The following is an 18606-nucleotide window of genomic DNA, read 5'->3' as shown; positions in this document are numbered from 1 at the left end:
CTGTCTTTGGTTTTCGCCAAACATGTCTTCTGGTACTGTGGCCAAATAGCTCTACCTTTGACTCATCTGTCCAGAGTACATTGTTCCAGAAGTGCTGGTCTTTGCCTTGGTGTTCATTGGCAAACTTTAGTCTTGCCCTGATGTTCTTTCTGGACAGCAAAGGTTTCCTCCTGGCACATCTCCCATGTAGATCAAATTTGTGCAGCCTCTTTCTTATGGTAGACTCGTGCACTTTGACATCAACAGTGGCAAGAGCTACCTGTAGGTCCAGTGAGGACATTCTGGGGTTCTTAGAGACTTCTTTCAGCATCTTGCGGTCTGCTCTCGGGCTGAACTTGATGGGGCGGCCTGGCCTGAACAAGTTGGCAGTTGTTTGGAATCTTCTCCACTTGTCAATGATCTTCCGGACAGTCGAATGATTGATTTCAAATTGTTTGGAGATCTTTTTAAATCCCTTCCCAGACTCGTAGGCATCGATAACCTTCTTTCTGAAGGCATCAGAGAGCTCTTTTGATCTAGGCATTGTGACGCCACACACTTCAACAACAAAGAGCAAACCAAACTAAATGTCTGAGGTTTAAATAAGACAGGTTCCTCCAAGATCCTCTCGAACGATGTTCTAATCATTTGCACCTGAGCTGGTGCACCTGATTCTAATTTTAGGTATTTGAAGTAGTGATAAATGTAGGGGTGTACTTACTTTTTCCACATGCGAAATTTGCATTTATGTTTATTTAAATTATACAATGGACTACAAAATGTAAATGTTTCATGATATTTGTTATATTACATCACCTTTATCTATCAATATTGTTGAAATGAAGATCAAATAGCTGTATGTTGAAATATGTTGAAAAAGTCAAAACTTTACATGGGGTGTACTTACTTTTTCACGTGACTGTATATAACCACGATGTATTATAGTATATGCACATAAGTCATACGCATGTTTTGCTCCTTGTATGTACATTGGGTTATTTTAATTAGCCCGACCCCCACAGAGCGGGAGATGCGCTTTTGCAATCACTTGTGTGTGAGTCTGTGCGTCTGTCCGAGGCTTAACTTTTTTTTAAACATTTGAACTGTTGTTGTCAAATTTTCAACAAAGCTTTATTATAAGAATATGGAGAAGACAAATTAAAAATTTTGTCAAAAGGTCAAAAGGACAAAAGTCAACGTCAGCTAAAATCAACAATTTTCATCCAATTGACCTGAAATTTTAATTCATCATTTTAGCTTTGTCATCAAATTTTCAACAAAACGTTATTATTTGAATATGGAGAAGACAAATTAATAAGTTGGTCAAAAGGTCAAATATCAGTGTCATATAAAATCGGCAATTTTCATGCCATTGAGCTGAAATTTTAAGAATTTGCATATTGGTGTATGGTCCCGTGTCTCGGTCTCGGTCTCGGTGTATGTACCTATTGGGGTGTCTAATAGTATTCTTGGTGTTGCTTTTTCATACCTGTGTACAGAATCGTCGGTCTTTCGTATCGCGTATTCTGAGGCCTAGTGTAGTAGGCTACCGTGTCTGACCTTGGCTTGAGGCTTTGTTCTTGTCTCAGCGGTTCTTCGATCGCGCTGCAATTACTTTTGGTCTCTGTTTTTCCCAGTCTTTTCACCCCATACTTCCTTGTTTTAAAATCTCCTCAAAAAAAAAAAAACCAAAAAAAAAAAATTTCCTTCTCTGTTCTTATTCGTTTATTCGTTGTTCTTATTTGTTCGTTGTTCTTCGACCACGTTGTTGTGATCACGTGATCACGTTGTTAAAAAATGTCTAATCTGTCCCCTGAAGAACTGTATTCTGTCATATTCTATAACACCTTGATGTCCCAATGTTATGCCCTGAAAAGGAAAAATCAGGAGCGGAGTCAGACTAGTACAACTCCGAATGCATTGGCAAATGCGAGAAATCGTCCTTGGAGGGCAGAGCCTTGTGAACGTTCCCATGCCAAAGTTACGGCATCACAGAACGACCTTGTTCAAGAGGGTTACAAACCTTTTATTTCAGAGGGGTTTGTGTCACTGGATGGAGACTTGACTAACCAGAGACCTGTTAGGGTATTGAGGGACACATGAGCACATCAATCTTTGATGCTTGAAGGCATTTTGCCATTGTCAGAGAAGATGGCAACTGGTGTTAGTGTTCTTTTACAGGGGGTTGGTGGCTATGTTAAAGCTCCACTTCATGTCATCCATTTAAAGTCTGATTTGGGGTCAGGACCGGTCACCGTAGGTTTACAAGCCACTCTACCTGTAGAGGGAATATCTTTTGTTATCGGGAATGATTTGGCCGGTGGTCAAGTTTCTGGTAACCCAATGTTGGTTGAAAAGCCTAGTATGGAAAATAACACCGCACAGTTGGAGCGGGAGATTCCGGGTATCTTTCCATCCTGTACTGCGACTCGTGCTATGGGTAGGAAGCGCACTGAAGAGAAGAGGAAGGTACTGACGTCGCGCTTTGCACAGACACTTCTTGTCAAGTACCCTGAAACTAAGTGTCAGCACACACAAGTCAGGGATGGAGGCAATGTTGACAAGCTCTTTGTAGGTGGACTGAACGTTGACACAAGTGAAGATGTTCTGAACTCTGTCTTTGGCAAATATGGACCACTCTTGGAAGTGTTGCTGATAAAAGACAGGGAGACGCAAAAGTCGAGAGGGTTTGGCTTTGTCACGTTTGAAAACACAAAGGATGCCAAAGATGCAGAAAAGGATTTGAATGGCAAGGATTTGGATGGTTGGACCATAACAGTAGAGAAGGCAGGCCATGGGCGTCGAGGGGGCTACAGAGGAGGAAAACGTGGAGGTAGTTTCAGGGGTGGCTATGGCTCCTGGGGTGGGAGTAGTAGTTTTGGTGGTGGCCGCAGTCGAGATTACTATGGTGGCTCGCAGAGTTACGGCAGCTCCCGAAGGGATGATTATCAGGGTAGTGGCCGAGAGGGAGACCGCTACTCACGTGACTATAGCACCCGACTCCACAACTGCGGTTATGATTTTTATGATCAAGAGAAGAGTTGGAAGCACTGAGGGCTCAGGAGCAGCCGAGACAAGATTCCTACACGGATTAACCGTGAACTCCACGTTCCTAAAGGCGTCCATGTAGTGAATACTTCCAGGCCTCACCACCCAACCACCATGAAACCTGGCTCTCAGCTCGGCCTCCTTCAAAAAGTGCTATAGATTTGCTTTGTTTTGGATTTTTGATCACAACCCCCTAACCTTCATTCAAAAAATGAAAAATAAAAATCAGAGGTTGATGAGATGGAGTTTGGCTTTGCAGGAGTTCAACTTGGGAATTGAACATGTAAAGGGCAGGGACAATGTCGTTGCTGATGCTTTGTCCAGAGTGAACTAACTTTGGAAAATTCTGTAGGTTGTTTGTAAGTTTTGTTGCTTTATTTTTGGGAAATATTAATTATCGTTGCTCACGGGAATTGATGATTTGGGTGTGAGTTTTGCTCTTATTTGTTAAAAGAGTTTTTCCTGCAAAGAAAGTTTTCACTATGTTCAAACTTTCTTTCTTGAGGGGTGGAAGTGTTACGGATTCGTCACTTCCATTGTGGTGGTTTTCATCCACTGTAAACATTTCTGATTCCATGTATTATTATTGTTGTCATTTAAAGGGAATAGATATTTCTATTTTCAAAAGTTAAAAGTTAATGTTTTAAATGAAACAGGAACCGGACGGCGACAAAGAGGAAGGGGAGAAAAAGAGGGTGGAGCGAGCAAGTCGGACAAGAAGGAGCCGAGCTATTTGCGGTTTGGAGCGAACGTTGGTGAACAACAGTCACTAGCGAACTTTCGGGTTTCCCAGGAAAGGGAATCCTGCGACAGAGTGGTTATCGCTGTGACAGATTAACCTTCGTGTCAGGTTTTGCGATCGATTCAGGAGAGAATCATCGTCGTGCCGTTGCGCCACGAGACCGGGCCGTCGGCAATTTTGACTCGCGCAGGACTTGCGCTTCGCTCACGATTTCGTCTCGTTTCGACCATTTTCACCGCCTTCAGACGTCGATCTGGGGTGTGTGTGTGTGACGTGGCTTTTGAGTGGAAAGTCTGCGTGTCGCCGACTGTGAGCTGTGGAACGTCCATACCCGAGGGTGTGATCTCTCAGTCGCCTGGAGGGCGCCTTTGGATTTCCCAGTCGCCTTGAGGGCGCCTTTGCCCTGCTTTGGCAGCGGGACTGTTCTTGCCATCCGAACGGGATTCTGGTCTCGATTGGACATCGTTCTGGCGATCACTGGAGCGAATCAACTTTGTCTTGAAGCCGGGAATAAGAGACATTGGGGATGTTTTTGTTTCACTCACTTGGAGCACAGTGAGTTATATATTACAAAACTGATGGTACCATCATAGGATATATTGATTGTACTTTTGATTACTATTATTGTTGTACTGTTATTCTTGTGTGATCTTAATACAATATTTGTTTGTGAGTAACAATTGGTGTGGCTTCACCATTGATCTTTGACATGCAGAATAACACATTTTTCTGCCGTGACTCCTCTCGGGTCTCGGAGGTACACCGTGACCAGGGGGTCGGGGAGGAGCACGTAACAGTACATACAATAAAAATCCGACTTTGACTGAATTTAGAAGAACAGAAAAAGTGAGCAAAAATAAATCAATGCTAAAACAACAAAACAGCAACTCTACCGTAAGCAAAGTTTCGGCGGCACGTGTTTGGCTAAGGTCCTATTCACCAACTCCTTCGGAAGCAGCAGCCCAAGATCTTCCCATGCATAGCGCTCTCCACAGGCCAATCAGAAAATCGGGCCACGTTCACCGATATCATCACAAACGCACTTTTGGTCGCTGTATGAAACGTGCCACAGGAAGGCACAGGAATAAAGGTAATGGTCATTCTTTCGTGATATGAGAGTCAGGTGAGAGTCATGCCAATCCGGCATGAGTGTCGCATGTCGGGATGGCACCGCTCAAGGCACAATTGGGGAACTTTGCACCAACCCGTTAGCTTGTGCGTGGAAACGTAAGATACAAACAATAATTCACACATTGAACCCCAACTGCACGTTCAAAAAGAAAAAGTGGAGAAGAATGCAAAAGTAATAAAATGAAGATGAAGAGGAAGAAAAAGAAGGTGAAAACATCCAGTCAAAGTGAATGAGTCGGCATTAACAGCTTTTCAAACATGCACATAAAAACGTCCTTGCACTAACAACAAGGGCAACTGTCAATGTAAACTATTTTATTATTCAGTGTGTTTTTTTTTTGTTTGTTTGTTTTGTATACAGGATCGAGGCTCGTGAAAGAGCTAACATTTATCACACAAAAAATCAAACAGACACACAAAACATATAATAAGGGTAGCGTTAGACAAGATGGGGAGAGAATGGGGAAGCACACAAACACAACATTTGAGAGCAGGGACATCGGGAGATGTCCATATGTTTTATACCTCTCCCACCTCCCCCCAAGCCCTCTCCCTCCCACAGTTCTCTCGATGTCCCTGCTCTCAAATGTTGTGTTTGTGTCCTTCCCCTCTCTCCCCATCTTGTCTACCGCTCCCCTTATTTTGTGTTTGATGTGTCGGTTTGACTTTTTGTGAGATTAATGTTAGCTCTTTCACGAGCCTCGATCTTGTATACAAAAAAAAAAAAAGTATAAAAAATGATCTGTGGGAGGGAGAGGGCTTGGGGGGGAGGAGGCGTGGGAAGGGGGGTGGGGTGGGAGAAGTATAAAACACAAGGACACTACAAGGACTTCCAGGAAAGAAGTTGGTATTTCAAAAAAAGTGGATCTGGGGTGAAATTAACGGTGGTAGAAAAGATCAAGATTTTGGATGGGGGAAGATAAGAGATGGTGGTGAACAGCTGTTTTAAAGACCTGGAGGGAGGAGTGGGATTGAAGAGAGTGAGGGACTTTGTTACAGAGGTGGGAGAAAAGAGGAATGAAGGAGTGAAAGCGAGCAGAGAGTCTTGATTTTGGCAGTTTAACCATAAGAGGGTTGCAGGCAGATCTTGTGCGACCTGGAGGAATATTTAGGGGACAGAGCCCAGAGAGAGCTGGGGGAGCAAGGCCGGAGAGGAGTCGGTAGAAGACAGAAAGACCACCGACCTGCCTGCGGTGAGTAAGTGAAAAGGCCCTGTGCTTTCAATGACCTTTGCACTGAAATCGAACAACACCAGACTCATGATCAGGTACATTGTACACCAGCGAGCTCTCCCACCCAGCGCACGTAACCTTTCTTCAGCGAGCACACCTCCCTCCCCAAAGTGATGACCTTTTCCAAGCGAGTCCCCCTCCCAAGCGACCATGCAGATTGTGGAGTGAGTGGGGCGATGGTTCGAGGGATGAGTGGAGGACACCCTTGAACTCTGCGATGTAATGTAGTGTTGAAAGGAAAGAATCCCACGGTGGGACAGGTCAAGCAGTTGATAATAATAACTGTAATTGTAATAACTAGGGCATGCCCGTACTATATCTATATCTAAAATTATATCCCCCCCTCTATTTACATGAAATGGTTTGGTCCATGAAATGTTTTGGTCCATTCGCAACGCCAAAGCGAACGGCGAACGCTTTACATGAAATGGTTTGGTGCATGAAATGTTTTGGTTCATTCGCAACGCCAAAGCGAACGGCGAACGGCTTGCGAGTACAGTGACAATCCCCCCGGGGTTTTTATTAGTTTTAAAACATAGTATAGCGCCAACATAGTTTGCAAACGTGAAATAAATGAATACGCTCTCAAATGTGCCATCCGAGGCAGAGTGTGTCCGCCACGTTCGGCACACGCGATAGTTCGCTGCTCTCTGATTGGTTGAATCGTTTTTTGGACATAGCTCGGTAAGTAATTGTCCGATTAATATGAAACCTTGAAAAGGCACATCCTCGGGTCCCCAGCAATATACCTGGCAAGTTAAAAGTATATCGGACCCGTGGTTGTCGAGAAACAGCGGTCACAGACAAACAAACAAACGTACAAACGTACAAACGTACAAACAAACACACAGCGATTACTGGAATTATAGATAGATAATAATAACATCCAGAGAGGGCAATCTTTGTTTGATAATGATTGTTCATGAGGAATGATTTCAATTGGGTCGGCCAAGTTACAAACTAGAACGGTATAAGAGCGAGTACATCCGCCAGCCTGAACAGTTTGCTTTGTAACCCATGAAAGGTCGGATCTGGATCCAGACATTAAGCAAAATCGAATCATCTTGTTCTTGACACCTAACCAGCTCAGCCACCTAGTTTTTTTTTTCAGACCTCTGCTATAACTTTTTGAGATATTGTGCTACATATCGTTTTTGGCCTTGTCACTCAATGGTGAAAAATCACTTTAAAATTATTGTGTCTGGATCCAGATTCAGATCTTCACCAAAATTGAATCGATTCACCCTCATCACACACACAACCTGTCGACCAAATTTCATCCGAATCTGTCCACTACTTTTTGACATATCATGTTCACAGACATACAGGGGTGAAAACAATCTCCACCCATCTTCGGTGGTGGAGGTAAACCATGCTTAATCCAAATAGAGAGTTTGGCTTGCCAAAGTAGACCAGAGCTACCAGAGCTGCCAGTGTAGAGTAGTAGACCAAGGTTTACTCAATATATCATGGGATCATTACCGCACATGGGACACCTTCAAGAAAGGGATGCTCACAGATGCGGAGCTACCTTTCCCGTCTGCACAAGATGGCAGTAATGTTATTAGTCAAAGAAGATTCCAAAGGAAATCAAACGAGAGTGAGAGAGATCCCAGGTAAGGTTGCTGTCTCACACATATATTCTAGATTATAACAGCTATTCTAACAATGAAATAATAACATATATTCTATCAGAACAATAATAACATCTTCATTGTACCAGTAGAATTATAATAGATGTGTACCAGTACAATAATAACAAAGCTATTGTACCAATACAATAATAAGAGATGTTGTACCAGTACAATAATAACAATGTGATTGTACCAGTACAATAATAACATATTATACCAGTAGAATAATAACAAAGCTATTGCACCAGTACAATAATAACAGACAATATATTATACCAGTAGAATAATAACAAAGCTATTGTACCAGTACAATAACAACAGATATTGTACCAGAAGAATCATAACAAAGCTATTGTAGCAGCACAATAATATCAAAGATATTCTAAAGCCACAATAACAACAAAGCTATTCTAGAAGTACAATAATGAAGCTATTTCAGAAGTACAACAATAACAAAGATATTGCACAAGTACAATAACAACAAAGCTATTCTAGATGTACAATAATAAAGCTATTCAAGAAGTACAACAATTACAAAAATATTGTACAAGTGCAATAACAACAAAGCTATTCAAGAAGCACAATAACAACAAAGCTATTCAAGAAGTACAATAACAACAAAGCTATTGTAGAAGTACAGCAATAACAAAGATATTCTAGAAGTACAATAACAACAAAGCTATTCAATAAGTACAATAACAACAAAGCTATTCAAGAAGTACAATCATAACAAAGCTATTCTAGAAGTACAACAATAACAAAGCTATTCTAGAAGTACAACAATAACAAAGATATTCTAGAAGTACAATAGCAAAGATATTCTAGAAGTACAATAATAACAAAGCTATTCTAGAAGTACAATAGCAAAGCTATTCAAGAAGTACAATAATAACAAAGCTATTCTAGTACAACAATAACAAAGCTATTCAAGAAGTACAATAATAACAAAGCTATTCTAGTACAACAATAACAAAGCTATTCAATAAGTACAACAACAACAAAGTTATTCAATAAGTACAATAATAACAAAGCTATTCTAGAAGTACAACAATAACAAAGCTATTGTAGAAGTACAATAATAACAAATCTACTCTAGAAGTACAATACCAACAAAGCTGTTGTAGAAGCACGATCATAACAAAGCTATCGTGGAAGTACAATAAGACCAAATTTACTGTGGAAGTACACTAATAACAAAGCTATTGTGGAAGTACATGAATAGACTATGTAAGTACAATAATAACAAAGCTATTGTAGAAGTACACAAACAACAAAGCTGTTGTGCAAGTACAATAACAACAGAGCTATTCTAGAAGCACAATAATAACAAAGATATTGTGGAAGTACAATAATAACAAAGCTATTGAAGATGTACAATTATAATAAAGGTATTGCAGAAGTACAATAACAACAGAGAACAGAGCTATTCTAGAAGTACAGTAAAAAAAACAAAGCTATTCTTGAAGTACAATAAAACAAAGCTATTCTTGAAGTACAATAACAACAGAACTATTGTAGATGTACAATAACAAAGCTATTGTAGAAGTACAATTATAATAAAGCTATTATCGAAGAACAATAGCAACAAGGCTGTTGCATAAGTACAACAACAACAAAGCTATTGTGGAAGAACAATAGCAACAAAGCTATTTTGCCAGTACAATAATAACAAAGCTATTGCATAAGTACAATAACAACAAAGCTATTGTGGAAGAACAATAGCAATAAAGCTATTTTACCAGTACAATAATAACAAAGCTATTGCATAAGTACAATAGCAACAAAGCTATTTTGGAAGAACAATAATAACAAAGCTATTGCATAAGTACAATAGCAACAAAGCTATTTTGGAAGAACAATAATAACAAAGCTATTGCAAAAGTACAATAGCAACAAAGCTATTTTGGAAGAACAATAATAACAAAGCTATTGCATAAGTACAATAGCAACAAAGCTATTTTGGAAGAACAATAATAACAAAGCTATTGCATAAGTACAATAGCAACAAAGCTATTTTGGAAGAACAATAGCAACAAAGCTATTTTGCCAGTACAATAATAACAAAGCTATTGCATAAGTACAATATCAACAAAGCTAGTTTGGAAGAACAATAGCAACAAAGCTATTTTGCCAGTACAATAATAACAAAGCTATTGCATAATTACAATAGCAACAAAGCTATTTTGGAAGAACAATAATAACAAAGCTATTGCATAAGTACAATAGCAACAAAGCTATTTTGGAAGAACAATAATAACAAAGCTATTGCATAAGTACAATAGCAACAAAGCTATTTTGGAAGAACAATAATAACAAAGCTATTGCATAAGTACAATAGCAACAAAGCTATTTTGGAAGAACAATAGCAACAAAGCTATTTTGCCAGTACAATAATAACAAAGCTATTGCATAAGTACAATAGCAACAAAGCTATTTTGGAAGAACAATAATAACAAAGCTATTGCATAAGTAGAATAGCAACAAAGCTATTTTGGAAGAACAATAATAACAAAGCTATTGCATAAGTAGAATAGCAACAAAGCTATTTTGGAAGAACAATAATAACAAAGCTATTGCATAAGTACAATAGCAACAAAGCTATTTTGGAAGAACAATAGCAACAAAGCTATTTTGCCAGTACAATAATAACAAAGCTATTGCATAAGTACAATAGCAACAAAGCTATTTTGGAAGAACAATAGCAACAAAGCTATTTTGCCAGTACAATAATAACAAAGCTATTGCATAAGTACAATAGCAACAAAGCTATTTTGGAAGAACAATAATAACAAAGCTATTGCATAAGTACAATAGCAACAAAGCTATTTTGGAAGAACAATAATAACAAAGCTATTGCATAAGTACAATAGCAACAAAGCTATTTTGGAAGAACAATAGCAACAAAGCTATTTTGCCAGTACAATAATAACAAAGCTATTGTAAAAGCATAAACACAATAGTAACCATTTACCTTTGGTGGCGGCGGTAACAATTGGGATGTTATTGCAATGTGAGATTACATCCCCGCATGTACGAACGCATTCCACTTCCAGCACTCGTTCTACTGAAGCGGTTTCCGGCACAAAGACAAAGCGACAGGTGATCTCTCACTCTCTCCTGGGTTAGGAAAGTAACCTGGAAGGGCACCGGCCCACAATGCCCTACTCTTTATTAACGTCACCGTGTTATCTTTCACGTCCACCAGCATAATGTCCCATCCGAGGAACCCCGCCCTCATTGAGCACCTGCGGGGTGACGGTTTACAGTCGGGTTGAGAATCGAACCCAGACGAGATGCTCACAGGTGAGTGCGCTGCCCGTAAGTAATCCCGTAAAAGTAAGCACGGTGTGGAATATGTCGATGGCGTTTGTGCGTGTGCGCTCTTTACTAATTAAAGGGAAACCGAGAGATATCCGGGACTAATCGGGCGAGAGGGCGGGGCTGATGTGGAAGTCGCGAAGCCGGACTGCGCTCGGGTGCCCCTTAGCTCACGCCATCACTCATCGCGGCCTCTCCGCGTCCGCGCACCCGGTACCGTGTCTCACACGGCGCTGGGAGAGCGTCCCTTGGCCGCCGGCCAGACGCCGATGCGAGAGCGGGCGCCCGTCGTCGACACCCTCCCCACCCCCGGGTTTTTTTGCGGATTACAAGCGCCCGGCCCCGACTCGTTGAGGGCGATGCGTGTCGCACCCACGGGGGTCGCGGAGACCGTCTGCGTGCACGGACGCGCGTAAATTGCTACATCACTTCATTTTACGAGCGCCTCGACTCCATAAATTTCGGCGCTTCCTAAATCGCCGCTCGTGCTTCCCGGGAAGAGGGTCCGCTACCGGTGCCACTTCACCTCAGCGTGGAGTGATCCACAGGGGTCGTCGCGCTGGGGCTGAACCTCAGGTAACGAAAAGCGACGCGTCGATCGTGAACGCGCATCAACTTAGTGTTTCCACATCGACAACTCGCATATGTTCAGTTTGGACGAGTGTACGACACGATCCATGAGGTAAAGGCGGACAAGATACCACAGCACATGCAACCGTGTTCCATGATCCTAAAAATGTCATCCAAACCCGCCGCTCGGAAAATGTAACATACCTGAAGGGGAAAGCGAATCGCACGTCTCGATGTCCCGGTCACCCAAGACCCCCAACGAGGGGGAACCTCGGCCGGCGTGGCCTGCGCCGGTACCTCACACGAGGCCGAGCGGGACGAGGCACTTGTTGCTGAGAAGCGCCTTTTCCGCTGCTCATGGAGAGGATCTCACACGCTCCGATTTCGGTCCCCCCCCCCCCCGACCCCCTCCCCTCCCCTCCCCTCCCCTTCGCTGCCTAGAAGGGCACCTGCTGCATCTTTACAGGTGCTAAGGCTTGGCAAACGCCACAGATTCCCACATTCGGAGCTCCAAAAGGATTCTCAATCCACGCTGGCGGACAGTTCAACACGCAGATCCCGCTTCTTTTTTTTATTACCTCACACGCTTGTCGGAGCGAACTGCTTTTCCTCGCTCCATCGTTACCAAAGCTTGGCGGTGAGGCGTCTGCGCGTGGAGTGATACGGGAGCGCGAGCCGGCGTGAAGCAGCCTGACCGCTTGGCCAATGAGCGAGAGCCGCGGCTCCCGTTTAAAGGGGCAGCCTATAGTCTCGCACGTGACCCCTATCGGAGCCGTCGTCCCTGGACAGCAGTCGACACCTGCCTGCGAAACACAGATAGCAAGGCTGAGAAAGAGAGGATGAAAGAAATGTGAAACGAAGGAGAAAGCGACTGTCGCCGTCCATTCGTGCATCGGTTACACGGGCTCGCAGTGGCGACACGGGAAGGAAGCCGCGGAGGGGGTTGTGGTAGAGGAAGGGAGTATTAGGATCAAAGCGGTAAATTAATGTGGGAGAGCATTAGCACATAAATGGGTTCACAAAGAGGCGTTCACTCGGGACAGCTGATCTTTACCGGCGAACAATATTCTCAGGGATCAGTAACTCCCCTGCATTGCAAAAGCACTCAGTCCCGTTTCACTTTAACCCGAATTAAAGGTGTAAATGCCAGGGGGCTTCGGTCTAAGCTATGAGAGCTTCCAAGCCTGCTAATCGATATTAGGGAGAGGTTTCATCTCATCCTAAAAAATGGACATTCTCCATCTAAAATGGGTATCAAGTTAAAAATCAGGTGTTGGGCCCATTTGGTCTTCCACTTGGAGGTGTCAGGTGCCTGGAACCCAATTTCCTGGAGACCAATGGCTTTCTTGATATAATCTGAACACAAAATATGTATGCTGGTTAAAGAACATACGTTTCTGCAAAAATGGTTGAAGCAAGTGGAGGTGTGCTGCCATCTCATGTCACACCACATACTTATGCACTAATCTTTTTTGCCCCCAATGACCCTGCCCAACCCAACACTCTTATTGGCAGGTGCAGGTATTTCCTGCCCTCCTTTCCTTTTTTTTTCCTGTTCATCCATTCCCTTGATTTATTGTGTGTCCAACTGTTACCACATTGTCGGTTCATACCCTAAATAACCTCACTCTAATATGATGCTCAATCTTGTACAAAAAAAAAAAAAGTTACATGAACAAGATACTGTTTTATCATTTTCATTATATCAATCAATTGTTCAGATCATCGGTGCTGCCGTAGCAGTTCACAATGGGTGCTTTCGTGGTACTTTCCCAGTTGTCAATAAGTGCAGCAATTTTACAATTTGTTCAAGGTGTGGGCAATAACTCGCTGACTCTTTGTGCAAGGCAACTGAGGAATCTTTAACGTCCAATGGAAACCAGTGGAAGCAGACAATCCCTCCGACTTGGTCTTTCAGGTGGACGATGTATAAATTGATGTGCAATACAAGCGTGCAAAACACCAATGGTGACAGTTAATAGTTGGGTCGACATTCCGAATTTTGATTCCAATTTGAAGAGGATTGGCTCAGAAATTGAGTGGTCAATATAGGTATGTATAATATACAGTCACGTGAAAAAGTAAGTACACCCCATGTAAAGTTTTGACTTTTTCAACAAATTTCAACATACATGTTACGTGCTCCTCCCCAAACCCTGGTCACGGTGTACCTCCGAGCCCCGAAAGGAGTCACGGCAGAAAGATGTGTTATTCTGTGTGTCAATGACCAATGGTGAAACCACACCAACCAATTGTTACCAAAAAACAAGTATTGTATTAATGTCACACAAGAATAACAGCACAAGTACAATATTAATCAATTGTACAACAAATATTACATCATTCCTATGATGGTACCATCAGTTTCTTACTCAGTAACTCACTGTGCTCCAAGTGAGCGAAAAGAACATTCCCCAAAGTCTCTGTCCCTGCACCAAGCCAAAGTCGATCCACGCTCCGGTGATCGCAAGAAAAAGGTCGTATCGAGACCAGAACCCAAGTCGGCTGACAGCCAACGCTGCCAAAAAGGCGCAAAGGTGCACCCAAAAGGCGACTGGGAAATCACACCTTCGGGTATGAACGTTCAGCGGCTCCCAAACGGAGAACCACAAATTCCCACTCGAAATCCACATTACACACGCAAACCAGACTAACGGCTGGGTGCGGTGAAATGGCTGGAGCGAGGTGAAAAGGCTGGAGCGATGCGAAATGGCGGGAGCGAGGCGAAATGGCGGGCGGGCCCGTAATGGAGGCGTACCTGCTCTCCAGCAACGATTCTCTTCGGAATCAACCGCAAAACCCGTCACGCAGGTTTATCTGTCACCGCGATCACAACTCTGTCGCAGGAATCCCTTTCCCGGGAAAAGCAAAGTTCACTCGTGACCCACGTTCACCAGCGTCTCCTCGAGACCTCAAAGCAGCTCGGCTTTTTTTCTTCCCCGACCTCGCTTCCTCCTCTTCTTCTTCTGGTTTCTCCCGATCCGGTTTCCAGATTCTTTTAAAACACTAATTTTTCACCTTTTGAAAACAGTTATCTTCATTTCACTTAAACGATAACAATAATAGTACAGTAGTGACCCCTAATTCCGAACGCCCCTCATCTCGAACTACTCTAATTCCGAACCGTAAATTCGAGAAAATTTTGTCCCTAATTCCGAATGTATTTCTATAACCGAACCGCCAACATAGCGTTAGCGTCGTTCATATTTCCCGCCGCGAGCGTCGTTCATATTTCCAGTGCTGAAATTAGAGAACTGTGCTTCCATTGGTCTAAAACACAGGCCATTGTTGAAAAGTGGCACCCTAATAAAGCAGTGGTTAACAGGAGCATTAACTTGTTCAGTGACAATGTGATTGACCACTTCAGAAAAATTAAGAAAAGTCGCCAACACCAGGCAACTTTGGAGAGGTGGTTCTCTAAAGAAAGCAAGCCTAGTGAGCCCCAACCCTCTGCAAGTGGTGTTAAGAGACAAAGAGAGCAAACACCAGAAGCACAGTCATCTGATGTTAGCTTGGAAGGTGCCTCACCTTCCAAGCAATAAAACCCTCTCCCTCCTTCCTCCTCTCCAGCTTCCACATGCACCATCAGAACTCTCCACTAAGGTAAATGCAGTTATTTTCATGTTAGTACATTTATTTCTTGTTTTTATTATTATTATTATTTGATATTTAGGGCATTTACTCATCTTATTTTACCTTGAATCATGTGTATTTGCAGTTAACAGTGTCTTGATAATGGGTTTTTGGGGTCCAGGAACGGATTAATTCACTTTCCATTATTTCTTATGAGGAAAATAGTTTCTAATTCCGAACTTTTCCCAATCCGAACTGCCGCTGGAACGAATTAAATTCGGATTTAGAGGTTCCACTGTACATGGAACCAAAAATGCTTTTAGTGGATGAAAACCACAACAACGGAAGTGATGAATCCGTAACACTCCCCACCCTCAATAAAGAAAGTTTGAACATAGTGAAAACTTTCTTTTCATGCAAAAACCCGCTTTAGCAAACAAAAGTAAAACTCACACCCAAATGATCAATTCACGTGAGCAACAATAATTAATATTCCCCAGAAGAAAGCAACAAAACTTCCAAACACCCTACAGGAATTTTCAACGTTAGTTCACTCTGGATAAAGCATCAGCAACGACATTGTCCCTGTCCTTTACATGCTCAATTTCCAAGTTGAACTCCTGCAAAGCCAAACTCCATCTCATCAACCTCTGATTTTTATTTTTCATTTTTTGAATGAAGGTTAAGGGGTTGTGATCAGTGAAGACTTTTACAGGAAAGGTAGTAGTTCCCAGATACACCTCATAATGCTGAAGCGCTAGCAGGAGAGCAAGGGTCTCTTTTTCCACAGTGGCATAATTTGCCTGATGTTTGTTAAACTTTTTCGAATAGTAGCACACCGGGTTACCCACGCCATCACCATCTTCCTGCAATAGAACTGCCCCAGCCCCCACATCACTTGCATGAATGGCCAACTTGAAAGGTTTTTGAAAATCCGGGGCTGCTAGGACAGGAGAGCTCATTAATATCGCTTTGACGTGGGCAAAGGCGGCCTGGCATTTGTCATCCCAAACAAACATGTTCTCTTTCCTCAGCAAATTCGTCAAAGGGGCTACCACATCAGAAAAATTCCTGCTGAACCACCGGTACCAACCAGCCATACCCAAGAATCTCTCAAGCTCCTTCTTCCCTTTTGGAACTTGGAAGTGATCAATGGCTTCTATCTTGGCTGTCACTGGTTGCACCTGACCCTGACCTACTACATGGCCTCGGAACACCACCTATCAAACATAGTTTCCTTCATTCTGGCAAACTCCACATGGGTCTCACTCTCCCTCTTCCTGGCATTCCTGAATTTTTGTTGGTAAGCTTCAGGGACCAATTCATAGGCTTTGAGAATGGCTTTCTTCACGATCTCATATCTGCACATTGGTCAATCGGTAAAGCCGAAAATATATCTTGAGCTTTACCCACCAGAACACTTTGCACTAACATAGTCCATGACCCCACAGGCCATTTTAACATTTGAGCCACCTTCTCAAAGTGTAAAAAGAACTTGGCTACCTCCTTTTCATTGATGGGTGGAACCAGCCTCACATGCCTACCAACATCCCAAGAGTTCTGACTAGTTGTCGAACTAGCCGGCATGGATACTACTTCTCTCCGTTCCCCCAGTAATTCCAGCTCCTTGAGTTTAAGTTCCCTCTGATAATCCATGTCCCGTTCCTTTAACTCCATTTCGGCTCTCCTTTCCTCTGCTCTTCTTTCCTCGAGTTCTCGTTCCTGTTCTGTTCTTTCCTTTTCAGCTCTCCTTTCCTCTGCTCTTTCCTCGGCTCTTCTCTCCTCAAGTTCCTTTTCTGCTCTCCTTTCCTCTGCTCTTTCCTCGGCTCTTCTCTCCTCGAGTTATTTTTCTGCTTTCTTTTCCTCTGCTCTTTTCTCGGCTCTTTCCTTTTCCACTTTCCAATCCAACTCTTTTAACCTTTCCTGGCTCTGCAGTTGCATCTCCATTTTCCGGAGCTCCACATTTCCTTTCTCCTCTGGTAACCAATCCAAGGCTACCTCTTCCCATGTTCCTTGGCCCACTAGAGATTCTACCACCAATGTCTGAATCTCTGCTTTCTTCATACTAACTCGGACCGCCAAGTTACAATATTTGGCCAATATCATAAGTTCCGATCTTTTTAACGCCTGGAACTGTGCCTCATTAGGGGAGGTCGCAAACTTTTCTGCGTCAAACACCATGGTGACTATTAGTTAGCACCTGTAAACCTTCACACAAAAATTTCAATTTTTTTTGAAAAATTTGGGAATGTTAGAAAATTCCAAATTTTGGGAATGTTAGGGAATTCTATCCCGGATGAGCCCCCAATTTCTGTTACGCGCTCCTCCCCAAACCCCGGTCACGGTGTACCTCCGAGCCCCGAAAGGAGTCACGGCAGAAAGATGTGTTATTCTGTGTGTCAATGACCAATGGTGAAACCACACCAACCAATTGTTACCAAAAAACAAGTATTGTATTAATGTCACACAAGAATAACAGCACAAGTACAATATTAATCAATTGTACAACAAATATTACATCATTCCTATGATGGTACCATCAGTTTCTTACTCAGTAACTCACTGTGCTCCAAGTGAGCGAAAAGAACATTCCCCAAAGTCTCTGTCCCGGCACCAAGCCAAAGTCGATCCATGCTCCGGTGATCGCAAGAAAAAGGTCGTATCGAGACCAGAACCCAAGTCGGCTGACAGTCAATGCTGCCAAAGAGGCGCAAAGGTGCACCCAAAAGGCGACTGGGAAATCACACCTTCGGGTATGAACGTTCAGCGGCTCCCAAACGGAGAACCACAAATTCCCACTCGAAATCCACATCACACACGCAAACCAGGATAACGGCTGGGTGCGGTGAAATGGCTGGAGCGAGGCGAAAAGGCTGGAGCAATGCGAAATGGCGGGAGCGAGGCAAAATGGTGGGCGGGCCCATAATGGAGGCGTACCTGCTCTCCAACAACGATTCTCTTTGGAATCAACCGCAAAACCCGTCACGCAGGTTTATCTGTCACCGCGATCACAACACTGTCGCAGGAATCCCTTCCCCGGGAAAACCAAAGTTCGCTCGTGATCCACGTTCGCCAGTGTCTCCTCGAGACCTCAAAACAGCTCGGCTTTTTTTCTTCCCCGACCTCACTTGCTACGCTTTTCGCTTCCTCCTCTTCTTCTTCCAGTTTCCCCCGATCCGGTTTCCGGTTTCTTTTAAAACACTAATTTTTCACCTTTTGAAAACAGTTATCTCCATTTCACTTAAACGATAACAATAATAGTACATGGAACCAAAAATGCTTGCAGTGGATGAAAACCACAACGCCGGAAGTGACGAATCCGTAGCAATACAGCTATTTGATCTTCATTTCAACAATATTGAGAGATAAATACAACAAC

General features: G+C 43.0%; 1 protein-coding gene across 1 annotated transcript in view; it reads right to left on the bottom strand.

Moving 5' to 3' along the window:
• Nucleotides 1-12051, bottom strand: part of LOC144890823 (uncharacterized) — a 131024-nt gene extending 118973 nt beyond the window's left edge. Inside the window, exon 1 of the mRNA XM_078772672.1 lies at nt 11859-12051. The gene's annotated coding sequence lies outside the window, so the exon portion shown is untranslated. The remainder of the gene's footprint in view (nt 1-11858) is intronic.
• Nucleotides 12052-18606: the final 6555 nt, after the last annotated feature.

The sequence above is a fragment of the Myxine glutinosa genome, chromosome 2, assembly GCF_964187855.1.
Source record: "Myxine glutinosa chromosome 2, kmMyxGlut1.1, whole genome shotgun sequence".
Lineage (NCBI taxonomy): Eukaryota > Metazoa > Chordata > Myxini > Myxiniformes > Myxinidae > Myxine > Myxine glutinosa.
Note: the sequence above shows the minus strand (reverse complement) of the source record. Positions and strands in the feature narration are given on the sequence as shown.